The sequence below is a fragment of the Pteropus vampyrus genome, unplaced genomic scaffold, assembly GCF_000151845.1.
Source record: "Pteropus vampyrus isolate Shadow unplaced genomic scaffold, Pvam_2.0 Scaffold436, whole genome shotgun sequence".
Classification (NCBI taxonomy): Eukaryota; Metazoa; Chordata; class Mammalia; order Chiroptera; family Pteropodidae; genus Pteropus; species Pteropus vampyrus.
This window is the reverse complement of record NW_011889217.1, coordinates 417,713-425,165: the sequence shown is the minus strand read 5'-3', so window position 1 is coordinate 425,165 and position 7,453 is coordinate 417,713. Positions and strand designations below refer to the sequence as shown.

Genomic DNA, 7,453 nt, shown 5'->3' with positions numbered 1-7,453 from the left:
CCTTGGCTCTCCAGCAACCCTGAAGTGAGGACACATCCTAGCATATGGCTTTGGGGATGGAGGTAGTACAGAAGGCGAGGAAGCCCTTAACCAGAACAGTGTTAACGCATGGGGCGACCAGGGCCAGATCTTCTCTGGTTCTCATCCAGGAACTGGGTGGGGAGGCTGTGAAGGCCCTTCTGGACTGCAGCTTGTGGTTCTAGGAAAATTCTTTGGGATGTTTTATTCCTCTAGCGCCTCTGCCTGTTTGAGGCTGCTGCTGGTACACTTAAGACAGGACTCAAGGTTAGAAATGAAGGTCTTTGTCAATCCAGGAAGGGGAAGGGTAGAAGGAAAGCCAGCTCCTGGCAATCATGAGGCACCCCTAAGTGCATGGTCCAGAGTCCAAAGAGAACTAGGCCATTGTCTCAAACCTTCCTGGAAGGCCCTATTGCTTTTCCTTCTTCAATCTATCTCACCATCTGGACAGAAGCTGCAAAAACATAAAGTTCAACTGACAAAGTGAAACATGAAACATGTCCCAAGAATCTCTGGTGGCCTAGCTCCTGCTTTCTTCCAAACGCTGCTAAAGACAGACCTTAAGGGAACATCAGTGCATTGGCCTCTACTGGGCTCTGGGAGTGCTCCAGCCCTGAGCATCTGTGCTGGAATGTCAGCCTTCCTGCTCAAGTCTTCCCTTTAGTAGCCAATCAGAGGGCCACTCTTTTCAAGAGGGACTTGGTGCTCAGGTGTCAGCTGCAATTTATGAGAGGAGAGGGACCTGCCAGGGGGGTTGGGGTCTATCAGACAAGGCAACTCTTAACTTAAAAAGTTTTGGTTTTGATCCTCTCTATTGTAATTTATTTCTATTTCATTAATTTCTTAAATTATTTTTAAGATTTCCTTCTTTATTTTAGTTTATTTTTTTGTTTCATTCACTTTTTTCTAATGCTTTGAGTTTAAAGCTTAGCTCTTGATATATATTTAAATGTATTCATTTAAAGCCATACATTTCCCTCTAAGTACATATTTAAAGGCATTCTGCAATTTTGCGTCATGTTTATTACTATCCAGTTTCTAGTTTGAATTTTTTTTTCTGATTTCAATTGTGATCTTTTTCTTTCATCTATTGGTAACATAGAAATATGTATTTTAAATGTCCTATAATAGGTGGATTTTCAAATTATTGGGTTTTGGTTGTTGTTATTGTTGCTAGCTTTCTAGCTCAATTGCTTTGAAAGCAGAAAACACCCTCAGTATGACATCAATTCTTTGAAATTTATAAAGAATTGCTTTGTGGCCCACCATATGGTCAACTTTTTCAAGTGTTCTTTTTTTTTAGGCAAGGCAACCCTTGGTTGACCTCACAGATTGCAAGGACCTCTTCATCTTACAATCCCTTATTTTTTAGGCCTATAGCACCGGATCTTCCTAGGTGGTCTCCCATCCAAGAACTAACCAGGCCCAACCCTGCTTAGCTTCTCAGATCAGACGGGATCAGGCTTGCTCAGCACAGCATGGCAGTAGACATAGCTAGCCTTTCTTATCACATCTATAGTCACTTCTATTTCTTCCTTTCCTCACTCCTACATATTGACCCTAGACTAAGTTTCCATCTACTTTTACCTGATCTGATGCTCCTGACTGGGGTTCCTACCATTAGGGTCACATTTCCAGCCCCTTCTGTAGGTAGGTACCAGAGCCATTTGTATTTATAGTGTGCCAGACACTATTCTAGGTGTTGGGATCTCTAAAGTGCAAATTTAAACATGTCATTCTTCTACTTAGTAATACCTCTTGCCTCCCCATTTTCCTCTGGATGAAGCCTTAATTCCTACCTATCTCTCCAGCCTCATCCCTCTCACCCTTCTTCCCTTCCCCCAGTAGGCTGCTGTGTGGGATAAGGCTGGCCTGTCTGGGAAAAAGATGCTTGGGTTGGGGAATGTAGGGGCTCTGGGTGTCAGAGGTTGTCTGCCTAGCCTGGGCCAGCTGTCTCAGGCTACCCTATGCCGGAGGAGGCTCTGTTTCCCTTGGCTGAGAGCCCCTGGGGCAGCATGTGAGCTGGAACTCCAGTTCCAGGGAGACAAAGATAGGAGAAGACATCCTGGACTGGTGAGCCAGGGCTGGGCTGTGCCAGGGCCTTTGTTTTTAACTTGAGAGAGGCTTCAGGTTCCTGTCTTTTTTCTAAGAACTGGTGATATGCCACGTGGGCACCACAGTGGCCAGAATCAATAAGAAGAACAATACTCTGGGGGAAAAAACTACTCCCTTGTGATAGTCACAAGACTGTGGGGTGTGTGCATGTGTCAAAGTTTCCTTGTCTGTCACATTATTATACGTGTCTTTATACATGTAGTTCATATCTGCGTATGTGCGTGTCCCTGTGTCCCTGTGTGTGTGTACCTGTCTGTGTTATATGCTGGGAGGGAGAAGAGGGGAGAGTCTGTATTGCGTCCTGTGTCTGTGAATTAGTCGTATGCCTGCCTGTGCATATCTGTATGTATATCTGTATCCTGTGTCTGGGTGTATCTGATATATGTTTGCCTTTGTTTCTAAGCCTATATGTTTTTTTTTTTTTTACATTCAGAAGGCATTTTATGTATAGCTCATGCTTTCAATAACAGTGAACCCACCAATTACCAATCAAGAGAATCATTTGAATGCACACAGTGTGTCACAGTACCAGGGATATCTTTTCATAGTTATTGTAACAGTGAAACCCCTTTTTATCATGAGACCTTTCTAGTACTTCAGCAAAAAGAGTGTATTATAATACAAATCCATCTTATTTTTTTTTTTTCTGATCTCCAGTACAAAGCTTTCCAAACTGCCCTGCAGACACCAAGTTAATTGGCATCCACAGGGCATTTTTCAAGAGTTGGGCTTTACGAAATTTATTTCCCTTCTTCCTGAATCAGGTGAGCTTGCAACTGTCTTCCATTCTGGCCTGATTTGTTGCTTGTATCCACCATTCTTCTACTTTTTCCTAACAAGGGGGCAATAGGAGAGCTGGATTACAGTTTTTCGCTGGTCTTGAACCATTTGACACTCTGTTAACATATTCTTCTCTTGTTGCCATCAACAATCCAGAACTGAAAAGACCAAAACTTTTCTAGAGCTTCTACTGACCTATAAGCCTATATGTTTATATGTATTTAGTTCCCAAATTCCATGACTTCTTCGACTCCTTCACTTTACTTCAGCCACTCCCTCTTGTGGTCATGTCCAGTCATCAGTAAGAAGGGCTCCACCTCAGAAGTCTCAAAATCCAACGTTTCGGGCTCTGACGTGCCCTCCTCTCTCTCCAGATCTCTCACATTTTGACTCTCACCACACTTGCCTTCTACCATCTTGGGCCTCCGGCCTGTCATGTTTCTCCATCCCCTTCAGCCTCGACCTCCAGGTGTGTCATTTTAACAGCTCTCTCCTCAGCACCCTCAATGTCCCAACCTTTCTCCACTTTCACCGCGACTAGCCAATGCCCAACAATGTGGTTGAGCTTTGCTTGAGCAAAATCATATACAATGGTGTGGATGAGTCTACCTAAGATTCATTATCTGTAACCACAGCTGGGAATTCCTCTGCCCAGTACAAACTGCCTTCTCTCTCCTATTTGTAGCCATTCTTTTTTTCAGCTGCACCCTTTCCCTCACCCCAAGTGCTTTGTTTAATCTCAGCACAAAGATCTTGCCTCTCACCACCTCACAGAACTTCCTCCAGGTAAATGGGTGTGCATTTCCTCCATTTTCTGCTCCCCTCACCTCCAAACTGCAGCTGCACCCATTCTTATCTCCTTTTCCTCTCTCTTGGTGTCATTCCTCACATCTGTGGCTAGATTCATCCAAAAGAATCTATCTTAGTTCCCTTTTGTCAGTGCTCAAAAGTGATAGAATCCCAACCCAAACCAGACTAAGGAGACAAAAAAGGGATCCTTTACCAACTCATACAACTAGGATGCCCAAAGTTGTATTCTTTTTAGGAACAGTGAGATCCAGGAGCTCATGTGATACCACCTGGATAATGTCATTATTCTGTGCCTCACTTTCCTCATCTGTAAAATGGGATAGTAATAGTCCTTACCATGTAGAGTTCATGTGAGGAAGAAAAGCCATCAAAAACAGAGATAGCTCCCTTGGTGGCTCTCACCTCTCTTTTTCTCTACGCAGCTGATTTCATTCTTTTCTCTATAACCTTTCTTTGCTCCCCAGTCACATAAGAGAAAGTAATCACCCACAGCTCAGCATATCAGGCCAGTTAGAGCTAGAATATTTTGATTCCAATTCTTAATACTTGGAAGAGAGAATCCTATTTGGTTTAGTTTTGGTCAGTGTCCACCACTGGGCTATTCAGGTATGGTGGGAAGAGAAGTACCTGGTAAAATATGGGCTGTAGCAGGCCCACCCTGAGGGTAGTTGGAGTACCACAAGGAGAAAAAAATTGTGAGTTGTCTAGACATCTCAAAAGGTATCCATTACAATTGGAGAATGGGGGATCCCAGTCAGCTCCATAAGTAGGTATAACATGGAGAATGAAGCTAGAACCTTTCTTTGATGTAGGTAAAGAAAGGCCGAACATTCCAGGTGTATAAGTTCAGTCTTTATTCAATGTCCTGGAGTCCCTGGAGGTTGAAGGAAAGTAGTCCTGGCAAGAGATCAAAGATGCTATTTAAGAAAAAAGACAACAGTGGCAAGTCCTTGTAGGGGCAGTATAGGAAGCTGCTGGGGCTCATCCTGGCTAGGCCCCTGTGGATGTCATTTGCTCAGATCCCAGATCAAAGATGTGCTAAGGGAAGCCTCTGGAAATCACAAGTACTAACAAGTTATAGTGTGGGGAACTGGCCTCACATCCGAGGAAAAACCCTTCTGTGTAAATAAAGGAGATGCTGGTGACACACCCCACTGTGGCTTTGTGTCACAGAGGCTGAATTGGTCAGTGGGACACAGAGAGAGATTCCAGGGGTCAAGACAAAGTGAAAGATTATAGTGGACCAGCCATCTACCAACTGGTTGCACATGATCAGGGTACAAAACCATCTGTGAGAGTGGCATTGCCCCAAAGAGGAGAGGAATCTCTCCCTCCAAAACTGACCGCTTTCAGATTTTGTTTCATTTTAATTTTTTTATTGTGTTAAGAAACATAAATAATAGGACTTTTATTTTTTAATATATAACAGCAACAACAATAAAAACAATAACCTCTTATTCAGAGCTTACTATGTGCCAGGCACTGATTTAAGTTTTTTATATGTATTAACTCATTTAACCCACATAACTTTTGAGGTAGGGATTATCATTATTCTTATTTTACAGATGAGGAGACCAAGGCACAGAGAACTTAAGCAACTTGTCTAAAGTCACACAGCTAATAAGTGGCAGAACTGGGATTCCAATCCAGGCCATCTTTGCTCTTAGCCACTCACTCGGTACTGCTGCTCTCACTCCCATGATGTGTATTGGTTAAGTTCTTTTGGAAGCAAGAAACAGCCTCCCACATGCTGCGTCAAGGAAAGGAAGGGTTATTAAAGGGTAGAAGTGGGGCTAAAAGAAAGAGATGGAAGCTCAGAAGTCTAAATATAGTCACCATGGTGCAGCCTTTAGGAACTTGGAAATGGAGGTTCTCTAGGGCTCAAAGGCTACTCCAGCATCCTTGGCAGCAAGATGGAGTTCAAGGCTCCCCACTCCAGAGTCACCTCGTGGACACTATCCAGCATCTTTCAGGTGTCTGCTCCACATTTGCCTTATATACTCACTGACTTTTCTTTCCTCTGCTCAATATCTTTTTTCTTTCTCAGCTAAAGCCTCCTCACACTTTTGTCTTACTTATCCCATAGCTCCCCCCACCTCAGAACCTTTTAATTATTTGTACTCCTAACTGCCTGAACTTTTTCAAAGTTATAATTCTGAGACAGAAAAACTGACGGGCTTAACTCTTCTTTTTGAGTCAGTTCAGGTTATAGGAGGCTGGTCAGCCTAAGGTTTGTCTTCTCTTGGGTCTGGTATCTACCTCTAGTCCAATCAGTTCAGACTAGGATGGGGATTGAAATTACATGCTATAAAACATGGTTATCTATAGTTGCCCTTTCAGGCAGTGCTGTGGATAAGGCTGCTTCCTCAGAAGCTGTCTCCATGATAGGCACATGTAGCTCAGGTCCTGTCCAAGTGTCATGTCATCAGTCTAGACTATTCTCTGCCTCAAGTGCATCCCATTTCCTTGCCCTCTTAGAAATGTATCTTTCCCTGCTGCTTCTCTCCAGTCCTAGTCCACTGAGGACAAGATCTACAGCCATTGATTCAGACATTGGTCAAAGAAGGAAGGGAAGGGACAGGAGTCAGAAGAACTGAGTTTTTACAAACCTGGGACTCACTCACTGTGAGATCTGAGTGGGGTCCTTCGGTTCCTCCTCTTTACCTTCTTATCTGTGTGATGGGACTCTTCAGTGCCTACCAGTCTCACAGACCAGACCACATGGACAGGGTTGCCTATCCATCCGACAGTCATTTCACTAGCTCCATCTCCTCTTCCTTGCCATATGATCTGCAACTGTGTTTGGATGCTCAGGAAAACGGTCCCTTCACAGTCCTAGAGGGCACATGTCCCTGTTCAGGCCAACCATGGTAATTCCATTCTCCTTGCCAGGGATGGTGTCAACTTGATAATGGACATATGATGCTACCTTGGCCAATGTATCAGCTGAAGCGGGAGGCGGGGAAGGTTTCTGTCCCTGACAAAAATTAATCCATGTGAAGAAACTTTCCCTTTGATTCTAGGGTCAGGGCCCATTGCAATCTCTGAAGGGAACAAGCTTGTTCTTTGAGAGTTACAGAAAAGCATATTTTGTGCCAAGCTGGAATAGGTGGTTTCATTCAAATGGGTATACAAAAAAGATGAAGGTCCTTCATCAGGGATGATGCAGGGATTTATGCCTTTGGGTAGGAGGTGGAAATTAAAAAGGAGGAGGCTAAGTTAGAAGATTTCTAGGTCCTGTCCTGTCATGAGCAGGTAGAATTGTGTAATCATTTTTCTCTAAACATTATCATGTTAGATGAAATTGATCTAGCTTAATAGGAAAGGCCAAACTTTTGCCCCAATTTGGCACTCAAATATTGACCCTGCCTCCTACTTCCTTTGCCCATTGTACGAGGATCTCTCTCCCCTACATCTCTCTTCCTTAATATCCAGTTAAGACACCTGGAGGTACAGTTTACAATGGCAGCTTTTCTGTGGCCGGCCTGCCCTCTGCTGGTTAAGGAGATGGACTGTGAAGAGGTAGACTTCCTGGAAAGGGGATGTTATCAGTAGACTGGACCGGATTTCCTTTGGGATCACTCTTAGCCATTTGTTCACCAGGAGTAAGGTCTGTGACCCAACCTTTGAACTGGCAGTGGAAGCTTCCTGCTGAATACATCTGCTTGGTTTAGAAGTTAAAAAGTTGTCTGCCTGTTTGAGTTTTTTTATACATACACAATGGAGAGAT

General features: G+C 43.7%; 1 pseudogene; it reads right to left on the bottom strand.

Moving 5' to 3' along the window:
- Window positions 1-1,389: 1,389 nt before the first annotated feature.
- Window positions 1,390-1,508, bottom strand: LOC111732283 (annotated as a pseudogene).
- Between the last annotated feature and the right edge of the window lie 5,945 nt (window positions 1,509-7,453).